The 23,885-nt window shown below is 35.4% G+C and overlaps 1 long non-coding RNA gene across 2 annotated transcripts in view; it reads right to left on the bottom strand.

Moving 5' to 3' along the window:
* LOC141277469 (uncharacterized) overlaps positions 1–12,937 on the bottom strand; it is a 278,668-nt gene extending 265,731 nt beyond the window's left edge. For both annotated transcript variants that reach the window (XR_012328907.1, XR_012328909.1), the window contains exons 1-2: positions 12,722–12,937; positions 10,229–10,296 (exon numbers count right to left, since the gene is read on the bottom strand). This is a non-coding gene — a long non-coding RNA (uncharacterized lncRNA). The remainder of the gene's footprint in view (positions 1–10,228; positions 10,297–12,721) is intronic.
* Positions 12,938–23,885: the final 10,948 nt, after the last annotated feature.

The following is a 23,885-nucleotide window of genomic DNA, read 5'->3' as shown; positions in this document are numbered from 1 at the left end:
GGTTAAATACAGAGTTATCATATGACCAAGCAATCCCACTCCTAGGTACAGCCCATGAAATTTGAAAACATAATGTCCACACAAAAACCTCTATACCAATATTCATAGCAGCATTATTCATAATAGGCAAAAAGGAGAAATAACTCAAGTCTCCATCAACTGAGAAATGAATAAAATATGGTATATCTATACAATGGAATTTTATTTGGCAATAAAAAAGATAGAAGTTCTGACACATGCTACAACATCAGGCACCTTGAAAATATGCTGAGTGAAAGAAGCCAGTCCTAATAGGCCAAATATGATATGATTCCATTCACTGGGTTCATTTTTTTTCCATAAGACAGCTCTATTAGCACTTAGATGTCTTTAACTTCATTCGAAACAATTTTGTTAGATTACGTTTTGACAGCTTTCATATCGGCATGCACTTAAAAAAAAAAACCTCATCAAAACTGGTTAAATTTTGTGTAGCCATTTTAGTATTGAAGATGGAAGAAAAAAGCAACATTTTTAGCATATTATGCTTTATTATTTCAAGAAAGTTAAAAACCCAACTGAAATGCATAAAAAGATTTGTGCAGTGTTTGGAGAACGTGCTGTGACTGAGTGACTGTGTCAAAAGTGGTTTGTGAAGTTACATGCTGGAGATTTCTTGCTGGGTGATGCTCCATGGTCGGGTAGACCAGTTGAAGCTGATAGCGATCAAATGGAGACATTAATTGAGATCAACGTTATACCACGTGGGAGATAGATGACATACTCAAAATATCCAAATCAAGAGTTGGAAATCATTTGCAGCAGCTTGATTATGTTAATCACTTTGATGTTCTGGTTCCACATAAGTTAAGCAAAGAAAAAAACCTTCTTGACTGTATTTCCACATGCAATTCTCTACTTAAACGTAATCAAAATGTTCTGTTTTTGAAACAAATTTTGATGGGTGATGAAACGTGGATACTGTACAATAATGAGGAATGGAAGAGATCACAGGGCAAGGGAAATGAAACACCACCAACCACACCAAAGGCCAGTCTTCATCCAAAGAAGGTGATGTTGTATATATGGTCAGATTGGGAGTTCTCTATTATAAGCTCCTTCAGGAAAATGAAAAGATTAATTCCAACGAGTACTGTTCCCAATTAGATCAACTGAAAGCAGCACTCGACAAAAAGCGTCTGGAATTAGTCAACAAAAAACGTATAATTTTCCATAAGGATAATGCAAGACTGCATGTTTCTTTGATGACCAGGCAAAAACTGTTACAGCTTGGCTGCAAGGTTCTGATTCATCTGCCATATTCACCAGACACTGCACCTTCGGATTTCCATTTATTCATATCTTTACAGAATTCTCTTAATGGAAAAAATTTCAATTCCCTGGAAGACTGTAAAAAGCACCTGGAACAGTTATTTGCTCGAGAAGGTAAAAAGTTTTGGGAAGATGGAATTATGAAGTTGCCTGAAAAATGGCAGAAGGTGGTGGAACAAAAGGGTGAATACATTGTTCAGTAAAGTCCTTGGTAAAAATGAAAAATGTGTCTTTTATTTTTACTTCAAAACTGAAGGCAATTTTGGCCAACCCAATATATGAAGTGACCAGAATAGGCAAATCCCCAGAAACAAAGGAAAGTAGATTAGTGCTTGCTAGGGCTGCAGGAAAAAGGAATAGGGAATAAATGCTAAAGAGCATGGGTTTCTCCCTGGGGAGGTGAAAATGTTCTGAAATTGCAGAGTGGTGATAACGGCCCAACTTTGTGAATATACAAAAACTCACTGAATTATACACTTTAAAAGACTGGCAGGACTTCCCTGGTGGTGCAGTGGTTAAGAAACTGCCTGCCAGTGCAGGGGACAAGGGTGTGATCCCTGGTCCAGGAAGATCCCACATTCCGCGGAGCAACTAAGCCCGTGCACCACTACTGAGACCACGTGCCACAACTACTGAAGCCCGTGGGCTCTAGGACCTGCATGCCACAACTACTGAGTCAGCACACCTAGAGCCCGTACTCTGTCTGCAACAAGAGAAGCCACCGCAACGAGAAGCCTGCGCACCGCAATGAAGAGCAGCCCCTGCTCACCGCAACTAGAGAAAGCCCACGCGCAGGAACGAACCAAGGCAGTCAATAAATAAATAAATGACTGGCATTTATGGTATATGAATTGTATCTCAATAAAGTTATCTTTAAAAATAAAAAATTGCATTTAAAAATATTCTTTTAATATTAATTTTCTATAGAGAAAAAGCTCCTAATAAGGAAATTCTAAAATGGGATGTAGAGTTCACACTATTTCTTTCATATTAATTTATTATATTGGTATTACTTCATACGTACAAACTAATTGGTTAAGGAAAATGGGAGGGTGGTTAAGGGGTCAAAGACTGGGCAAGTAACTTCACTTGGGCTCAAACTGTTATCTATAAGATGATGACAAAAACACCTGCCATAAATATGCTCTCAAGAAATATGCTAACATATAGTGTTAGTATATACATTTCAAATAAGCATAATATTTCTAATCAGAATTTATCTCAAATTTAGCTTACATCTAAGCTTAGATAAAAAAATTATCTTATGGCTCCTAGACAATTTCAAAATATTCTCCAATGAGTGTATCCCAAGTCCCCCTCCTTTCTAGACCACAGTTCCAAGCACTCCCTGGGTTATCAAGTAATGTAACATGTGACATCAGGATGCATCTCCTGAGTGTGGGTATATCACAACATAGCTCATTTTCTCCTCTGATATTTCTCTCATTCAATAGCATGACACACAATGTAAATAAGAGTGAGCTCACTGCACTGAAAAAGAAGCTGCCTATTCTTCCGAATAACGGATTTCTGTGAGATATGACTGCAAAAAATAACTCTGAAACATTAAAAAGGGAAGTCTGGAAATCCTAGCTATCACACACACACACAAATTTTTATTGCATCACTCTTCTTTGGCAAAAGCCAAAGTTCTGTTCTCTTTTCTTATAAAACCAAAATTAAATGTTTGTTTTCTTAAGAGTTTATCAGTCAACATATTACAGGTACACCTATATCACTAGGTTTCAGACATGTGTTGAGGAAAAATAAATATACTATAGAAGAATAAATAAGGCTTGTTTCCACATAAAACTGCACTGGAACTTATTTTTTAAATTATGATGAATTTTTAACAACTTAATAGGAAATTAAATTGGGAAACATGGTCATCACCATTAAAGAGTCAATGCCCTGTCCACACCAAACCTGCACACGGATGCTGACAGCAGTTTATTCATAACTGCCAAACTTAGAAGCAGCCAACATGTCCTCCAGTAGGTGCTACAGACCGAAAATTAGTGTCTTCTCACAATTCAAATGTTGAAATCTAATCTCCAATGGTGTTAGGAGGTAGGGCTGGTGGGAAGTGATTCATGAGCAAAGCCCTCATGAATGGAATTAATGCCTTTATAAAAGAAACCCCAGAGAGGTCTCTTGCCCCTTCTGCCAAATGAGAATGCAGCAAAAAGACTGCCATCTATAAACGAAGAAATGGATCCTCACCAGACATGGAATCTGCCTGTGCCTCCTGGACTTAGCCTCCAGAAATAAATTTCTGCTGTTTATATTTCGCAAGTCTATGGCTTTCTGTTATAGCAGCCTGAATAGACTAAGACAGTAGGAATAGATAAAGTATGGTACATCCAGACAATGGAATATTACTCAGCACTAAAAAGAAATGAGCTATTAAACCTTGAAAAGTCATGTAGGAAATAAGTGTATATCACTAAGTGAAATAAGTCAATTTGAAAAGGCTATGTATTTGTGTGATTCCAACTACATGACCTTCTGGACAAGACAAATTATGGAGATCACAAAAAGATCAGTGGTTGCCAGCAGCTGGCAAAGAGGACTGATGAATGGGAGGAGCACAGAGGATTTTTTGGGCAGTAAAACTATCTGATACCATAATTATGGAGATATATATATATAATTATATATTTATCCAAACCCACAGAATATATGACACTGAGAATAAACCCTATAGTAAACTATAGACTTTGGGTGATAATGATGTGTCAGTACAGGTTCATCAATTGTACGAAATGTACCACTCTGAAGGGGAAGATTGATGATGGGGAATATATGGGAAATCTGTGCACCTTCTGCTCAGTTTTGTTGTAACCTAAAACTGTTCTAAAAAAGTCTTAAAAAAAAACCACAATTCCTGTGATCAATTACTTTCACTGGTGAATTTCATTCATCTCCCCCTTAAAATGGAATGTTTGAACTAGTTGAGTTCTATGTTTCCCTTCCAAATCCAACATTCTGTGGTTCTAAAATCTGATATGATTGAGTGGTGATTAGAGAAAGAAGTACCCACACTACACATAACAACCGCTAAGCAATAGTCAACTACAATGGAGCTATTCTTCCATATAGTCCATGTGTTTGGCAGAATGATGGCAGGGTCCACACCCTGCACCTTACATGGCTAAGGTGATTAAGTTATGTGATTAAGTTAAGAACCTTGAAAAGGGGAGGTTTTCCTGGATTATCCAAGTTGGTCCAATCTAATCACATGGGTCCATAAAAGTGGGAACCTTTTCAGTCAGTGGTCAGAAAAAGAGATCAGCGACAAGCGTAGGGTCAGAGAGATGCTACCTTGCTGCTTTGAGGATGGAAGGAGGGGGCTAAAAGCCAGGGAATGTCAGTGGCTTCTAGAAGCTGGAAAAGGCTAGGAAAGAGATTCTTTCCTGGAGCTTCCATAAAGGAAACAGTCTAGCCAACAATGTGGATTGATTAACCCAGTAGGACTCTTGTCAAATTTCTGATATCCAAAATAGCAAGATAATAAATTTATATTGTTTTAAACTATAAAATGTGGCAATTTGTTACAGGAGCAATAAAAATTAATACATTCCAAAAAAGTACCAAATGTATTTATTTTCTCTCTTTAAAAGAAATGGTTTGTGCTAGATTGTGAATGATTAGCTGAAGCTTTCATCTGATCTCCATAATTTAAAATTTTTTCATAAAGTTTTATAAATGTTGCTGTCCTTTATCAGTGATCCCATACTGAGTCCTAGGCAAGAGACAAGAACTGCACTGACAAGTACTCATGACCTTCTTTAGCTATGATAAATATAACTTACCTACCAATGTTACACAGAATCTTAAATAGTATGTTAAGTAATTTAATGCCCTCACTTTGCTGATCTGAAGAAAACATCGCTAATAATCATCTCTTCACAAGACTTTGGTATTTTTATAAGATGTTAAAAGTCTAAAGTGCCAACTTGACTTAATAACTTCAGCATTATTCATGCTATTTTATTTAGCTTTATTATTGCAGTAGTGACAGTTTCCTCCCTCAATTCTTACTCCTATGCCATTTGTAAATTCTTAAGTCCAGAGAATAATTGATGACTGTTATCAAAAGCAGCTGCTGCTTGGCTTGAATTTTCCTTTCAATAAGACTGAAACGCTCTCATAGAAAGCATGGGAAATATTTAACTTAATAAACATAACTATATAAAGCTTAAATTTATAACATGCAAATGAGTTTTAAGATACTTAAGAAAATTCAACAAAACATTCAGTAAATATAGCAGATGTGCAATGATTCTACATTATTTAGACTTTTTAAAAAAAAATTCAGTATTAGTTTTCAAATGAAAAACTGCTTTGAGAAATTAAGCCGCTACGATTAATGAAGTAAATGCCTCTGTCATAACCTGTCAGTTGTTGCAAACAGCATACTTCAAACCTATATGAATTCATCGATATAAAATCGATTTCCATCTGGCATAGATAATTGAATGTCAATGTGCAGACTTAAAGGGAAAGATCGACTATGTTCTTTCACTGCCTTTAAAAAGCCTGTCAGCGTCCCCTTGGCAATAAGTCCAGACAGAAATGGACAAGGATTCTCCAAATTTGCTCCGCAAGGGTCCTTCCTTCAGGTCACAATGAACATGAGTTTTTATTTTTTTGTTTCTTTTTGTTTCTTATGTTTGCTGGGTCTCTCATATTGGTGATACAGTTTTTACATTACCCAAGGGAGACATTACTGATCTCACTGAGCAATCTTTTAAATTCCCAGACAAACCAGTAGTTTTGGAAACTACTTCAAGTAAAATGTTTGTCACCTCTTTACCAAAAATCAAAAATAAATAAACAAATGACACCTAATTAAAATCAAACACAAACATTTCTTTTCAGAGGTTCTTGACAATTCAAAGGCTATACAATGAAAGAGAGGTATGTTAAAAATATAAATAGTTTGGGCATCCCTGGTGGTGCAGTGGTTGAGAGTCCGCCTGCCGATGCAGGGGACACGGGTTTGTGCCCCAGTCCGGGAAGATCTCATATGCTGCGGAGCGGCTAGGCCCGTGGGCCACGGCCACTGAGCCTGCGCGTCTGGAGCCTGTGCTCCGCAACGGGAGAGGCCACAGCAGTGAGAGGCCCACCTAGCCCATAAAAAAAAAAAAATATATATATATATATATATATATATATATATAAATAGTTTGTAAAACTGGAGTACTGGAAAGCAAGTAGATTCTAAATCCAAATAAATCTTTATATCTTTTAGATATAACGTTGAAACTTGGAGGGCCAGGGTAGTACCAAAAAGAAGCGTATATTACTTACTTTAATCCAAATTTTATTGGGAATAACATTAGTAATTAATAATGCAGATTTTGATAGAATTTGCTAAACAGAATTTTAATTAATAAAAATCACTATAATAATTAATATTTTTTATTAATTTCATATAATTAATAACTTAGTAACTTAATTTTGATTTTATTGATAACATTTCTTTTCAACAAGTTCTGTTATTTGATGTGATAGTTAAGGACAGGATACTACCTGGATTCAAATCCTACTTCTGCCCTGTAATCTTGGGTAAATTACCTAACTCTTCAGGTTCTTAGTGCACACATCTATAAACTGGATTAAAATTGCATAGCGTGAGAATTGAATGAGTTAATTAAAATAATAGAACAGTTCCTAACATTAGCAGTGTATGTGGGGGGGGGCGGGGAGTGGTTCATACATGATATTTCTAGTCTGTGGAAAGTTTATCAGCTATGTTACCAGGGTGATAAAAAATTTAAAGATGAAATGAAGAGCTTTAGAGTAAGAGTTTTCAAAAAATATCTATCTATCTAATTATCTATCTATCATCAGTAAAAGCTGCTGGAACACTTTGTGCTGAATTGGAAAGACCAAAGAATTGGGAGGAAGACCAAAGATTCTGGGTGTTGCATCTTTATGCCAGAAAAAAGTACCAAGAGAAAAGGGCTTAGCCTAATATTAATAATTATTAACCTCTACCGAAAGATTACTAAGTGCTGAGCACTTTGCTATGAGCTTTCAAATAGGTAATAATAGCCTAAAATAGTAAACTTAAATTGGCAGATGACAGTCCCAGCCCAGACTGCACAGTGGTATCCCTAGGGCAGCCTATTAAAACATCGAAGCCTGAGCTTCACCCCTGTGGAGTCTAGGTGATCTATTTAGTGTGGAAACTGGGCATTTGTATTAAAAGCTCCTCTGGTCCTTATAATGTGTATACAGGGTTGAGAATCACTTCATTAACATACTTAAATTAAAAAAAAAAAAACTAGGGTAAAGGCAGACAGGAAAGACAAACCATCCTCCCAATCCAGCACTCACTTAGGTTTTGGGACCAGTCTGTGCTAACAAGTATATTAAAACTCCAAGTAGGGCTTCCCTGGTGGTGGAGTGGTTGAGAGTCCGCCTGCCGATGCAGGGGACACGGGTTCGTGCCCCGGTCCGGGAAGATCCCACGTGCCGCGGAGTTGGCTGGGCCCGTGAGCCATGGCCGCTGAGCCTGCAGGTCCTGAGCCTGTGCTCCGCAATGGGAGAGGCCACAACAGTGAGAGGCCCGCGTACCGCCAAAAAACAATTTTAAAAAATACTCCAAGTAAACAAAAAATCACTATTTTTATTAATCCCCCTAAATAAGAGGTGAAGAAATTACTATAGGTAGGTGAGTTGAATTTTGGTTCATCTGCTTTTATTTTGGTCATGTTGTAGGTTCTCTTTCTCTTACCCTGGAATGTTGACTTTCAAGAAAGAGAATGTACCTCCTTAGTTGCCTCTTGTCCCCCTAAATTAAGGATATCTGAGGGGAAGAAGAGTGCCTGGTTCCCAGGTGCCTGCCTCCTATCCCCATATAGCATGATGACAGCTCTGACGTCAGTCAAGGTTATCGGGGGTAAATACTGACTCTACATTTTGTGTTGACTGATCATGGAAAACCTTCTTAACTTTTCTAGACCTTTCTTTCCTCATCTGCAAAAAAAAGAGGGGTAATAGTACTAGTTTGATAGTGTTCAAAGAAATAAATGAGACATTCATGTAAATATTTTGGTTAATATAATGCCTAACACAGAGTAAATGGTCAGTGAATATTAACACATAACGATATACATAATGAGCCACTGATGACAAAATTAATGTCTGGTGCTCCCTAGGAAGTTCTTATCTGATAATAGGCAAACACTGAAAGCTTAGCTTAAGAAATAACAGTTAGAAATTGAGTTATTTGTAGTGAGGTGGATGGACCGACCTAGAGTCTGTCATACAGAGTGAAGTAAGTCAGAAAGAGAAAAACAAATACCATATGCTAACACACATATATGGAATCTTAAAAAAAAAAAAAGGTTCTGAAGAACTTAGGGGCAGGACAGGAATAAAGACTCAGACGTAGAGAATGGACTTGAGGACACAGGGAGGGGGAAGGATAAGCTGGGATGAAGTGAGAAAGTGACATGGACATATATACACTACCAAATGTAAAACAGCTAGTGGGAAGCAGCTACATAGCACAGGGAGATCAGCTCAGTGCTTTGTGACCACCTAGAGGGGTGGGATAGGGAGAGTGGGAGGGAGATGCAAGAGGGAGGAGATATGGAGATATATGTATATGTATAGCTGATTCACTTTGTTATAAAGCAGAAACTAACACACCACTGTAAAGCAATTATACTCCAATAAAGATGTTAAAAAAAAATAAAAGGAAATAACAGTTAAAGCCAACCTGTTATACTGAATCTCCCCTAAGAATAGTTTGTAACATCTAGATTCTCTCTTTTTTCAGGGTTTCCTTGGATCGATACCCTATAGGTGGGGATGATTTATTTCTTCTGTCTTCACAGAGTTCCTTCCCTCATCAACATGTGGATGGTTAGGCAGGCTCCCAAATTATGTCTTCAACCCAATTATTGTACAGATCAAATTAGAGTTCAGTGCTATTTCTAACCATTGACTAATCACCAGGTATAGATTATTATGAAGATTATGAGACATAATGCATATATCTCTGCATAGACCACACAACCATGATACTAAACTCTATTTTTCTACAACTTTATCTTATCAACTAAAGGCCATCGTTACCCTCTCCAAAAGATTTTGGCATTGGTATACATATCTCTGGCTTTGAAAGTATCTGATGCACACCTATCAACAAAAGAGATGCACTCCTTGTCCTCATGAATCTTATATCCTGTTTTTAAATTAATGGTAAGATAAAATTATTTAATTAGCACTATGATTAAGTGAAAAGAACAGATGTGCTTAGGGTGTATAGATTTGGGTCATCAAGTAAGGTACTCTGAGGAGGTAACTTTTAGGATGAGTTTCACCAAAGAGAAGCAATGATCCAGGAGCAGAGAATGATGGGAAGAAACACCTGTGTAATGGGAAGAGCCTGTGCCAAGGTGCGGCGACAGGAGGGAACAACAGTGGGGACAGCGGCTGAATCTCAGAAAGCAATAGGAACATGGTCCGAGCGCATACGAGAGGTTTGAAAGGCTGGACTTTGCATAAGTATGCAGGTTCATTTAAGGATTTGGCACTTTATTCTAGAATCAAAGAGAAGGTATTGAGTAGGGGAGTGATATGATTAGGCTTGTTTTCTTAAAATATTCTTTGGGTTTCAGTGTGAAAAGAAGATTTTAAAAAGCAAGAGTAAAATGAAAGATGATTTTTGGACTTGGATGAGAAGAGTAGAAGTGAAAAGATTCTAGAATGTGTATGAGTAGAATCAAAGGGATTTGATAAAGGAGAGGTGCTCTCACATATTTACATGTGAGAGGTGAGAGAATACTTTAAGAATAATCCCCTGCTGTTTGGGTTGACAGGATGAATAGGGGTGCTAATCTGCAATATAGAGAATACTTGTTGAGTACATAAAAGGATGATTCGATGGTGATACCTTCTGTTGAAGACGTATATTACAGGCATCCAAGTGAGAAAGTTGTGTAGGCAGTTGAATAATTGAGCCTGGAAGTTGGAGAAGAAATTTGTTAGGGAAATAAATTTAGGAGATTTTGGGTTATCAATAAGTAAGTGTATGAGAATGAAGAGAACATAGGGTAATAAGAGGCTGCCCAGATGATTGGGTCTATTTGAATAATAGGTTTGTTACCATATGTAATTTTATTTATTTTTGAAAAGACAACCATTTTATTTAAAAAGGAATTGTCATTATGTTCCTGGAGTCAAGGTTAATGACATAACAGCTACCTTAGTCATAATTTATCAAAAATCCTTACATAACACCAACTGGGTGCAATGACCATATATTTTAGGAAAAATTATGAGTTAAAATGTTTGATAATTGTCATAACCACTACATCAACTTGCAGTTTAAGCATTTCCTGTAGTCCTTCCATCCCCCCTCCCTCCCTCTCTTCCTTCCTCCATCCATCCATCAAATATTTATATAACAATTACTACAGTTTGAAGATATATGAAATGAGTAAAGGATTTCCTGCCTTTAAAGATTTTATAGTCCAGTTAAGAGATTTGTAAATTGCTATAATAAAGGAAGACTGACTGTGACTCGGCGAAGGCTCTGCAAAGATGTTGATCTTTGAAAATAAGTAGCCATTTCCTCCACAGACAAGGGAGGTGCACTGGACAAGCTGGAGAAAGCTTGCCATTCCCTTAGCCCTGCAGAGAAAAGCAGCTATGGGTTCTGAGGTTCCCTGCAGTGAACCGCTATGCTAGGGTCAGTGTCTAATCTGGAGAGTTTACGGAGTTAAACAACAAAATAGGTTTTTGTTGTTGTTGTTGTTGCTGTTGTTGTTTTTACCTGGGAGGTTGAATAGGAAGGAGGGGCGTAGGAAGATAAGGCAACATATATACAAGACTATGCCTCAGAATGAGGAAGGAAGGAAGGAAGGAAGGAAGGAAAGGAGGGAAGGGAAGAAGGGAGGGAAGGAAGGAAGGTAGGAAAGAAGGAAGGAAGGAAGGAAGGGAGGGAGGAAGGAAGAGAGGAAGGAAGGGAGGAAAAAGGAGGGAAGAGATGAGAAAGATGAGGAGAAGAGGAGAATGTTTAAACACTGCAACAAGAGCAAGGAGATGAAGGGACATGGACACCCTGTGAGTGATTGTAGCTCAGGGTACCCTACTGGTGAAAATGTATGACGTGAGGATCTTCCTCATTCTCTGAGGGGAGACCCTTCAGTGAACCCAATTTTTCTCTAGTTACTCTCCAGAAGCTGAATATTTTATGAATACCATAAACTCTTCCAAACTATCAGAGTAACTTTTTTATACATTTTCCATAAAAACTTTATCTATATAAATGATATCTATTTGACTCTAGGTAGTAGTTTTAAAAAAGAAAATCAAACAGAACACTGATAACTATAAACACTGATACATTTTAGAAGGAGTAAGTTATGAACAGAAAGTAACATTTAAAAATCAAATTATTTACTTTCCCTAAATAATAATTTGACAAATCTCCAGTGATTCTAGTTTCTACCATTTCTTCATTCATTTGATGAGTGAATCGTGGTGAAAGGGATACTATTGTCAATAACACTGCACAGGAAGCTTATACCTAAAAGTGATATTCAGTAACCTGTACGGCACAGAGAAACCAACCCATCAAAATCAACACACCAACAGCACTGAGGATTGTTTCCTAAACAACCAACTCAACTATTCTGCTGTGTACTGGCTGAATGGCAGCGCTGATTATATCTATTAGCCCATATAAAAAAAATCAGTTTATTCATCAATGCTGAACTCATTGAAGGTTTGTCAGTTTAAACTAAATATCAGGTTTGACTTCAATTTAGACATCAGTGAAACTCATGCTGAGTCTCATTTTTAGATTACAATAGGAAATCTGGAAGATATTTGATCACTGAAGTCAAGACAAAGTGCAGTTGAATTCATTTAATAATCATGAATATCACTGGCTTTTATTTACACTTCCAAAGATAACATACTCCAAAATTCAGAATCCCTTAAAAAATAGGCACTTTGCATATAAACACATTGTAGGAATGTTGAAATTAAAATGTTTTTGATTAATTTGTACTCTCTGATTGATAAGATTTATGCCATGAATTGAAAACCCTGTCTACCAAATATGATTTTTTTTTTCCTCTGTGGACTGTTTAAATAGCTCAGACTTTGAGAGTTTATAATCTAATTTATTAACAATAAGATTTTGTTTAATAAGTTGTAATTTATGTTGGGCAAGAATGCTTACTCAAAGGAAGAGAGCTTTAATTCCTGTTACATTCGCAGCCTAAATATTCCTTCAGTTATACATATGAACTACAAAATCTTGGATCAAGTTACAACTTCTAGTTGGGAGACTCTTCTATCATCCTTAATGAACCCTAAATTAGATAAGCATAGTTAGGAAGTAATTGGCCAATAAAATCCTCCTGTGATGACTCACTGGTGGCAGCAGTTTTATGATGAGTTGAAGGAATGAAAAGAAAACTCTCCATTATCCATGGAGGTGCCTCACAGCAGGTCTAGTGAGTCACCACACACAACTTCATTGCCCTGTGCTGATAAGAAAACAAGGACATTAAGAGAATAAAATTTAGGGGTATAAAATTTTTCCCTATGACAAAAGAGCATTTTTAGTTACTATTAAAAGTTTACCTGGTTTCAGATTGAAAAAATTGCTAAGTCAAAATTTTATTTAAAGAAGACTGTATATATACAATGTGTGAAGGACTGCAATTATTTGGGAAAAAAATTCATGAAATTGTGCCAAGCAATATATCAGACACATATACAAATGGGACTTAAACAACAGATTGTCCAACTTAGAGATTTTATGTATTTTTTTTCTTTTTTCATGTGCAGGAAATGTCACATTAATGTAAGCCAACTGTGCAAGAGAAGTGTTCTAACTAAAATAAGTGAAAATAAGACATGAAACAAGTTATGGGAAAATGATTCTTGTTTACATCTAGTACCAGGAATAAATGCTGACAGTCAATTTTTTTGGAGGGGGCAAAAATCACTCACTAATTGGTAATATCTATCAGTAATTATGATTCACCATTTTAGTATATACATCAGTGTAAATATTAACAGAGGCATCTTATTTATTTTAAACTATTCTGCTCAGTAAATGCCTATGCCCACAGTAAGTTTAACTAAACCCTGCCTCTAGATACTATAGCATTTGCCTCAATGAGTCTTTCATACAATATGTTGTCAGGGCAACTAAAAGGACAGAGAACTGAAATTTCATTATTAAGCAACAGGTTTTAAAATGTTCACAAGACTACTGGCAAATAAATGACGGTATGTGTACCAAATTCTAAGACTTGCCACCATATCTAATAGTGATACAGCAGCACATAAAACTTACGACCCTCACCTCTAATCACTGAAGGATACCAGTAATTATCAAAAAGAGCCAGATAATATATTGGCTTAGGTTAGTTTGTAACAGAACATAAATCTTAGAATTCTGACCCCTCCAAATAAAAGTATTGACCAGAAAATGTATATGCAAATGGATGGCTATTCAAGTAACTTAGGGTATATTTGAGTCTACTTGTTGAAGGACAGATAGATGGATAGATAGACATTAGCCACTAAGATGGATAAAATATTAGAAAAGTTTCAGTTTTAAAAAAATAGGAAAATTATCCTGAAGGACTCAAACCTCAGAATTTGAAGGACAGCTGGTATGGGAGCCACGTGTAGCCTTTAACAGTGGTATATAGGGCCAGTTGGGCTACATTATATAGTAGACCAAGTATGATGATTATTACAACAGACCATGAAACAATTCAGAAATATAAAGAGAGGAGATACATTGCTGGACTCGGGTAGAAGTGACAAGAACTCAGATGGAAGAAATAACAGAAAAGAAGAGACTTATCGGATGCATTTACCTCAGGAGGGTTAAAACACAAACTCTAATCATGCCCTTCCTCATAATTAGTAATATTATATCAGGAATTTTGGGTCATTTATCCAATATTATTAGACGAGGGAATGGCCATTTGGAGTCTGGAATAATTGACAAAGTCAGTTAAAGGAAATAATTTATTAAATTTTGTGTAAACATAGTCATATTCTTTCTCAATTTATAATCTTACACTGTTATCTACCTTAAAGTGTTTTGTAAAATGGGTTTACCCTAAAATAGGTTAAGCTGGACATACGGGAAAATACCCCTTGAATTGCTTTTTCTGCAAATTCTTTCCCCTGACTTTGTTTCTTTGGGAAAACACACTTTATCTGTCAATCCCTTGTGTCTTCCCTGAAAACAACATTGCTTCCAAGTATAGAGAGTATAGCATAATGTTTTGGTACAAATGTCAAAGTTATTCCCAAATAACTTAATCCTTTTCAGAAAAGATTAGATATAGTTCAAAATGTCATGCAAAACATCTCATTATCAAATAATATACATACTTCCCCTTTCTGTGAACTAGAAGGAAAATTTTATCTTTCATTTATATCTCAAACTCATTAAAAAATAATTTCTTATTATCAAAAAATACTAAATAATATTTAATATTCATAATGTATACAACCAAGGGCAAACAACAATATTGGAGCTAGGAACAGTGTATTAATATCATTAATTAATGCTTTTTGGAAAGGATAATTTGTACTAGGGAAAGTTATACATTAGTTTAAATCATGTGAAATCAGTGTACTTATTTTCAGGTCAAAGCCAAACAAATAGGAACCATTAGAAAAGAAAATTTCTGGCTTGTTATGTGCTGCTGTACACTGTGTCTGCAGTTAGACTGAAAAAGATTGTTGATAGAATTTTCCACATCTCTTTGATAAGCTGATAGGAATAATTTATAACAATTATATGATATATTTATGTATTACAACAATTTCTTTTAAATTATTTTTATCTAAGTTACTGCAATTGGTACTCAAAATGTTCAATAAGTTTAGAAAGATAGGTATGATGCTTAATTTTGAAAATAAGGGGAAAAAAAGTTTATTTATTCAACACGTATTTAACTAATGGCCATTGTATAACATGTACTGACTGAGGACATGGCAAACTCCCCATGAGGTCACATCCAACGAGGGAATATGATAAACAAAGAAACACATGAATGGGCAAGTTACAGATTTTTATCAAGGTTCAGAGAACCCCATTCAGACTGTTAGCAAATATAAGTCAAGAAAACAAAGTTTCTGATATTTTGAATTCCTAGATTCTTATTATACTAATATGAGACCAATAATTGGTTACTTAATTTTCTACTGCACTGTTGTGTGTCCTCTATTTTTTTCTTTCAGATATTTATCTCCCTAATTATTCTGTAAGATTCTGATAACATGGGCCATGTATAATATGTCATTATCTCTCTCATAGCACCTAGGACAATGCTGGGCATAAAACAGGGACTTTAGTGATGTGGATCAATTTTTCCAAAATTACTAAGGAGAGGTTTGCAAATTACTTGTATCACGTTGATTAAGTATCTCATCCTGTTTATGCTATTAATCCATTCAGTTAATCATTTTACCTTACCTTCCAGCCCACTCCTCATGTCAATCACTATAATTTTCAATTAGCAGAACCCAAATTAAACAAGGCTTTTTTTATGTATTGATATCTACCTGGCCTCAAGGAAAAACTGTTAAATTCTGAAGCTATCTGAGTTTTAATCTAATTTTCTACTTCCCCAAATAAATCACTTTTAGGTAATTCCTTTAAAAATATTTAATATTTTCCTTGATGTACAGTTCTTTAGCAAAATGAGTAATTCCATGTTTTAATTTTGTTATGTCTTTCCTCTATTGACTAGAAATATGTCTCAATTAATTTTTGCTTGTTTTTCCTTTCAAAATCTGAAGAAATTACCTTAACTTCCCCACATCTGGTTTATCCATGCTAAACATTCACAAGTCTTAACTTTATGTAATATTATTTTTTCAGTAAATTTTGTGAATAAATATGATTTAATTATTAGGCTTTTAAGACTTTTTTTTTCTTTTTAGGCCATAATAGTTTTAACTAAGAAGGCACAAGTATAGCCCCTTACCTGCCAAAAAGATAAATGTAAATCAAAATCAAGTACAAATGGAAAGAAAGCTATACAAAGTTAGCACAGTGTACTTATTGTCTATCACTGAGGGTTTTCCGTTGCAGTATAATTGACATACAATATCATATTAGTTTCAGTTGTACAACATTGTGATTTGATATTTGTATACACTGTAAAATGGTCACCACAATAAGTCCAATGACCATCCATCACCATACAAAGTTAATACTATACTATTAACTATACTGTCCCTTCTGTACATTATATCCCCATGACTTATTTTATTATTGGAAGTTTGTACTTATTAATTTCCTTCATCCATTTCCCCCATCCTCCAAAACCCCTCTCCTCTGGCAACCACCAAACTGTTCTCTGTATCTATTAAGTCTGGGTTTTTTTTGTTTGTTTTGTTTTTTAGATTCCAAATATAGGTGAGATAATGCAATATTTGTTTGGATCTGACTCCAAAGGCAAGAGAAACAAAAGCAAAAATAAGCAATGGGACTGTATCAAACCAAAAAGCTTCTGTACAGCAAAGGAAACCATCAACCAAATGAAAAGGCAACCTACAGAATGGAAGAAGATATTTGTAAAGCGTATATCCAAAAAGGGGTTACTATCCAAAAAGGGATTACTGTCCAAAATATATAAAACTCATACAACTCACACAATACAAAAAAACCCAAATATGGCTTCCCTGGTGGCGCAGTGGTTGAGAGTCTGCCTGCCGATGCAGGGGACACAGGTTCGTGCCCCGGTCCGGGAGGATCCCACATGCCGTGGAGCGGCTGGGCCCGTGAGCCATGGCCGCTGAGCCTGCGCGTCCGGAGCCTGTGCTCCACAACAGGAGAGGCCACAACAGTGAGAGGCCCGCGTGCCGCAAAAAAAAAAAAAAAAAAAAAAAAACTGATTAAAAACTGGGGAGAGGATCTGAATAGACATTTTTCCAAAAAAGACATACATATGGCCAACAGGCACATAAAAAGATGCTCAACATCACCAATCATCAGGAAAATGCAAATCAAAATCACCATGAGATATCACCTTATACCTGTCAGAATGGCTATCATCAAAAGGACAACAAACAACTAATGGTTACTTGAAGATGTAGAGAAAAGGGAACTCTCATGAACAGTTGGTGGAAATGTAAATTGGTGCAACCACTATGGAAAACAGCACGGAGGTTCCTCAAAAAATTAAAACTACAGCTACCATATGATGGCAATTCCACTACTAGATATTTATCTAAAAAAAAACAAAACAAGAACTTAATTTGAAAAGATATATGCACACCTATGTTCATTGTAGGATTATTTACATGGCCAAGATAAGGAAACAACCTAAGTGTCCCTTGATGGATGAATGAATAAAGAAACTTGTGAGATATGTACACACACACACACACACACACACACACACACACACACACACACACACACACACACACTGGATTACCACTCAGCCATAAAAAAGAATGAACTCTTGCCATTTGGGACAACATGGATGGACCCTGAGGGTATTATGCTAAGTGAAAACTTTTTACATAAATACTTAAATTTGAGGAATTCCTTGTCAGCTAACATGTCAGATGTTGATCTGGGAAAATATGATGATTTTAATTATAAGGCATGGTTTTAACTACTAATCACCCCCCTCTAGGAACTCTGGCTTGTCCATTTATATTATTTTCGTGCTTAAAAACATCCCTCAATTCTGTCACCTAGAAATCAACAATTCTCCATGTATTCTTTGAGCAGTGTAGACATATAGTGAAACCAGATATTTTGGACAGCATATTTATATGTACAGCCAAAAACTGAATCATGCTTTGAGTAACTATTAGTGGTTAATAGAGCTTATACTCCACTAATTCCTCTATTTATAATACATGAACTTCTATCACGTCAACTATATCCACACTCCGTGCTTTAATAGTCAGCTTATCTAAATATAAAATGTTCTATTTATTATAATTACTTTTCATCTTACTTAAGTTATGGCAGTCTATTAAACTTATGATCCTAGTTAGTCTTTCAAGTTTGTATCATCAAAATCAATGATATAGTTTCCATACCCTCACTTAACTGATGATAAAAAATTAATAAGGTAACTCTCAATTGGTTAAAACAGAACTCTTCAATTAGCAATTACTGTCATCAACATATATTGGGATAAACTCATTCAACTGGTTAAACTCCATTATACATTCCTCAATCATCATTTTACACATAAGAATATCAGGGAACAACTGGCCAAATGACTGATTATTTGTGGCACTTCCTTAAAACTTATTTTTAGTAAATTTATAATCTTATTGCTATCTTTTTAAGTACACATAAACCTTGTATTTAATAATGTTCTCAAAATTTTGACTGAGATTAATAAATATTTTTTCTTAGTAGCTGAATCTAGAGTTTTGGTCTGACTTTGGTCTGAGTCTATTGATATATATTTGATAATACACATTAACAGAAAATGCTAAAGTAAAAACAGACTGAGTTACTGATTTCTTTAGACTACCTAGCCGATAATTTCTTCAAATTTATATTATTGTTAGATATCTATTATATCTCTTATGCTGACAAGAGGATGATAATCATGTGATGCCACGCTTTGTAAGTCATTAGAAAAGTTATTTAACTTGGTTTATATTGTACTTTAATATTCTTATTAAAAACCACATGGTATTTTTCAGAAGTGTAGAAGAATACATCCTAGACGATTGTCAGTTTGAGCAATAATCCTAAAGTAGATATAATAACAAATACATTTGGCAATCTATACCAGAATAATTATCTCAAAGGTTCTAACAATCAGATCACTAATTTGTTCATAAGTGATAAAATATTCTAAATTTCATTATGATGCCATACATTAGATGATACTTATGTGTTTTTTGTTTTATTCTGTTTTGTTTTGATGGGTGGTGAGATAGAGATAATTTTGCCTGTCTTCATCAGATGAGAAGCACTCTGAATTCTTTGACATATTTCAGGTTTATTTTTCCACCTCCTGAGAAGTGATGCAGTGAGCAGAAAATGCCTGTGGGCAGTGGGTGTACTTCAAATTGTCAGAGTGATCATGGTGTCCAGATCTGGATTAGTTAGATCCTAATGGCTCACATTTCTAATCTACCACAATCTATTACATCCCAATAAAAACAGTGATCCTGGATGATTTCCTGCTCCCCATATCTCACAGAATATGCTGACACCATAGCCCATTCTTCCTGTGGAAAGACAGCATCAAATCAAATCCGGGATACTAAGGTATCTATCGAATAAAAAGCAGTTACACACACACACACAAACACACGCAAGCATTTGGTAAACAAGAAAAAACACAGCATGCTGTCAATTACATAATCCCTGACAGCTAACCCTGGACTACTAATCATTTGTTAATTTAAGAATCAGATATAAAAATTTTAATAAATATAAAATTTCAGAAATAATGAATGCTCTATGGAGAAATTTAACTTCAGATTTCATACCAAAACCTGCTTGCAGAAATGCTTTACTGATTGTAGAAGTATTACAGTTTGTGACAATGAGAATATATCTTTATAGGACTATAAAGTACTGTTTGAAGTACTTTATATATGTATACATACTATTTTACCTCTATCTTTCAATCTCTCTTGTCATTTATTTCCTAAAAAAAACTAATTAGTTTCAGAAACTAAGCATATTTTATATCTTACATACAAATTCAAATAAAATTTTGAAAGAATAAATAATAAAAAATAATATGAAGTAACTTTTATCTCTTTATTGAAATGATAAAAGGATCCTGCACATGTCAAAGACTTTAAATAATGAAAATCTTCTAATAAACCATCACTTTTGCTATTTCTGTTTCTTCACTTACATATCCAAGGTGAGGAGTAGCTGCTTTAATGCTGTGTTAGTTATCTGTATCTATTTTATTTACATATATTTTTTCTGGTTTATAGACACTTAAGTATCAAAAAATAATTTTAAAAGATAGAGTGGTGTCTTAAATAATAAACTAGAGATATAACAAGAAAATATTCCCTTTCAAAATTCTTCTCTTATGATTACACACATTGGACAGACGCATGTTGTTGCTGCTCCACTTAATGACTTAAAAAATTGAAGTTATGGTTTATAGGTTTTGCTATGCATACGCGATACACCAAAACTGACTTAAGACTCCAAAACGAAAAGTCTTCCAGATTGACACTTCATAAAATGTCCCTTTGTAAGAATATAAAATCCATCTCACTTCAGCACAGGAATCATTAAATATTACTTTATACTGTATGTTTAGAACTATAAAATTTTAGAACATAGATTCTTTCTAATGTTTCATCTCAATAAAATCATTTTAAGTAACTGTACACTTCAAATGAGGACAAAATAATGTGAAATATAGTAATGATGTTTCCAAGCTGTCATGGATTACTTGTCAAATAAGGTTTCTAACTCACAGGACCATGTCTGTCAGCAATACAACAGCATGGCAAAATTCTGAAAGTCACCCCTCACCTGAGAACGCCAAGATAAAAATGTCAGAAACGATGGCCTATATACAGATCTTGGCTGCAATGTGAAACACCACTGTTTTGCCAGAACCCAGAAGCTTCCAGAACTAATGAAAAATGAAATTTTGAGTTGATTGTGATCTCAACAGGAAATGAAATACATCTTTCGATTTCTTTGGAGGACTACCAACAACGTCTCCTTGTATCAGATCTGCTTCCAATTCTTAACTGGGTTCCAGAAAGGAAAAAGACTAACACCCCACAGTGAGAGAATACACTGTGTAGCTACCCATTTATTTAATCATTCTTGTTTGGTTTAGACTGCAATTTAATTTGTTCTATTTAATAAAAATATTTTTATAAATCTTAATAATATGTGTTACCATAAATAAGTGTGCCCAATGTAGTAAACAGAAACAAAAATGTGGAAAGGTATATCTGTATTGGCAAATATTTTTATAACTCATTTTCAATTAATTAAAAATAGAGAAAATCTCATCCTAATTGTTCAGTGTAGCCTTTACAAATTAGGATTTTGACATTAACTAATAAAAATTTCAAATACTTATTTGCATGACTTTAAAAACTATACGTAATTACTTAATAAATACAATGAGTAGAAAAATAAGTACTTAAGTACCTTCTTATTACAATTCTAAATATGTAGACCAATATTTCCTAAACTGTGTGCTAAAAACCATAGGGTCTTTGAAAAGTAGGTCTTGCGTTAAATACATTTGGGAGAACTACATCAGCGAACAGTTCTAATTCATCTTTGCATGCTTTGAAATGTTAGAGAAAAATATAACAATACTAGTTTAACTTTATTTCATAACATCTTTTCTCATAACAAACTTTCATCATCTAGGCCTGAAAAGTTTATTGTTTCCCTGGAAGAATATACAAAGATGTCTGCAACCAAAGTATGAAGCAAGTGTGTCCTTCAGACAGACTTCCCTCCACCAGAGTGCTGCCCATTTATTTAATTTTCTCATGAACGTAAGCAAAACGTATTAATGCAACCATTATGGTAAATTTTATATGTGACATATTTAATAAATGAGAGTACTATGCTCATTAAAAAACATTTGTATATAATAACAGGTCTTGGAAAGATATCAGTCAGAAATCAATGTGGGAAAATGGCAGCAGGCAGAAAGGCAAAGAAGATTCTTTAGTAACAGGTTTTCCAAATGAAGTCCCTTAAAAGAAAAATCAATACAGCTCTCTGGTCATGAGGATGATAAAATTAAAGCTACCTTGTTTCAGAGAAATCCCTAGGACAGCTGATCTTCATAAACTTGAGACGAAAAAATAAGAATTAAGTTTTTAGAATAAGCAAAAATGTTCTAGTTTAGAGCATACTCATGAAATTCACATTCCCCCCACATTTATACAGGTATAATTGACAATTTAAAATTGTCCATATTTAACGTATACAACTTGATGATGTGACACCGTAACGGAGCAGGACCCCCTGGGAGGCCTTCCCACAATAGACCCCCCCCCCACCCATGTCCTCCGCCTGCCTTTTGTCTGTAGAAACACTTTAGTCAAAGAATAAATTTAATCAGAGAAGTGAGAAAATGCAGAAAGAGGAAAACAGTCAAGTAAGACAAAATAATAATATTTTAGCCTTTAAACAAAGTCCAGGACCTTTAGTTCCTCCTCAAGGACTATAGATACTGTTCTGAGCCGCGTCCTGTGAGCTGTTTGGTAGATACTAAAACCCCCGCCAGGTGGGAGAAATAAACTGCCGCCCACAAGCACGTAGACGCCAGACTGATTGGCACCAGGTTGATGGTGTTGACTCCTGATTACCTCACCACCAACTAATCAGAAGAACGTCCACGAGCTGATCACGCCCTGCTCCTTGAACACCGTAAGATTCCTCACTACCCCCTCCAGGGCGGGACACACAGTCTTGAGGGCATTAAACCCGCTGTGGCCCCTTTTCCCTGGCAAAGCAATTAAGCTATTTCGTTCTGCTTCACCCAAAACTCTGGCCCCGAGATTTAATCTGTCACTGGTGTACAGAGGCCGAATTTCGGCAATAATATATGTATACATTGTGAAATAATAGCCACAATCAAGCTAATTAACATCCATCCCCTCACATAGCAACCATCTTCTTTTTCACATTTTTAATAGTTAGGATGTAGAAAAATGCATGGATAATCACTGTTGTGAGAATGCTTTCCTTTTAAAGGGTATAAAAGATTATTCAGAAATAAACACTTCTAAAGTGTAAAACGTGTTCAGAGAAATTGTGCAACCTACAATCAAACATACATATTATGCAAACATATACCGAAGATGTACACACACACTGCATATATATACACATAATATGAATGTACTGATGTCATAAACAAAACAAAATAAGGGAGTATCTGGGGCATCAATATCTTAACTTCAATTTCTGTCTCTATGCTAGCCTCTGCATCCCTCCATTACACGCCTAATTCCTTCTCACACTGGCAATGTTAGCTTCTCCCAATCATCCTATACCTGTGCTCCTGGTTACATCTGAAAGCTTTTAAGTCAGGGAATTGCCTCTGTTCATTTCCTGGCCAACAAAGAAATCTATTTGACTAAAGGTTGTTTGGAAGCAGGTAAGATACGGTGAAAAATGCCTACACTAGAGGCATATCAAGAGAGTTCTTTTAGCCACAGTACATACATTCCAAGAATAACCCCTACCTGAATAACACTTTAAAATCCAACGGAGAAAATATACAAAATAACACAGGCACTTAAAGTAATTTGTAAAATGCTCTTTCAAATGTTGTTCCCCAAATCTTATCAAACAAATAGGCAAAGGTACGGGAAGATATTCTCCACAATTATTAGTAATTCCTTTGTATACTTTTGGAAAACACATTATTCCTTTCAGCACACTGGCAAGCTATTTTGGGGAATACTGTTATACATGCAATTCAGAAGGTCTCACGTTGCAGAAGAACTTGTTACTTTGCTGGGAGCCGACCCAAGGGCCCCCAGATCATTTCTATTAGATTGCTAACACTGCAAAGCCTTTGCAAGGAAAAGGAGGATTG

This window comes from Tursiops truncatus, chromosome 21 (assembly GCF_011762595.2).
Source record: "Tursiops truncatus isolate mTurTru1 chromosome 21, mTurTru1.mat.Y, whole genome shotgun sequence".
Lineage (NCBI taxonomy): Eukaryota > Metazoa > Chordata > Mammalia > Artiodactyla > Delphinidae > Tursiops > Tursiops truncatus.
Note: the sequence above shows the minus strand (reverse complement) of the source record. Positions and strands in the feature narration are given on the sequence as shown.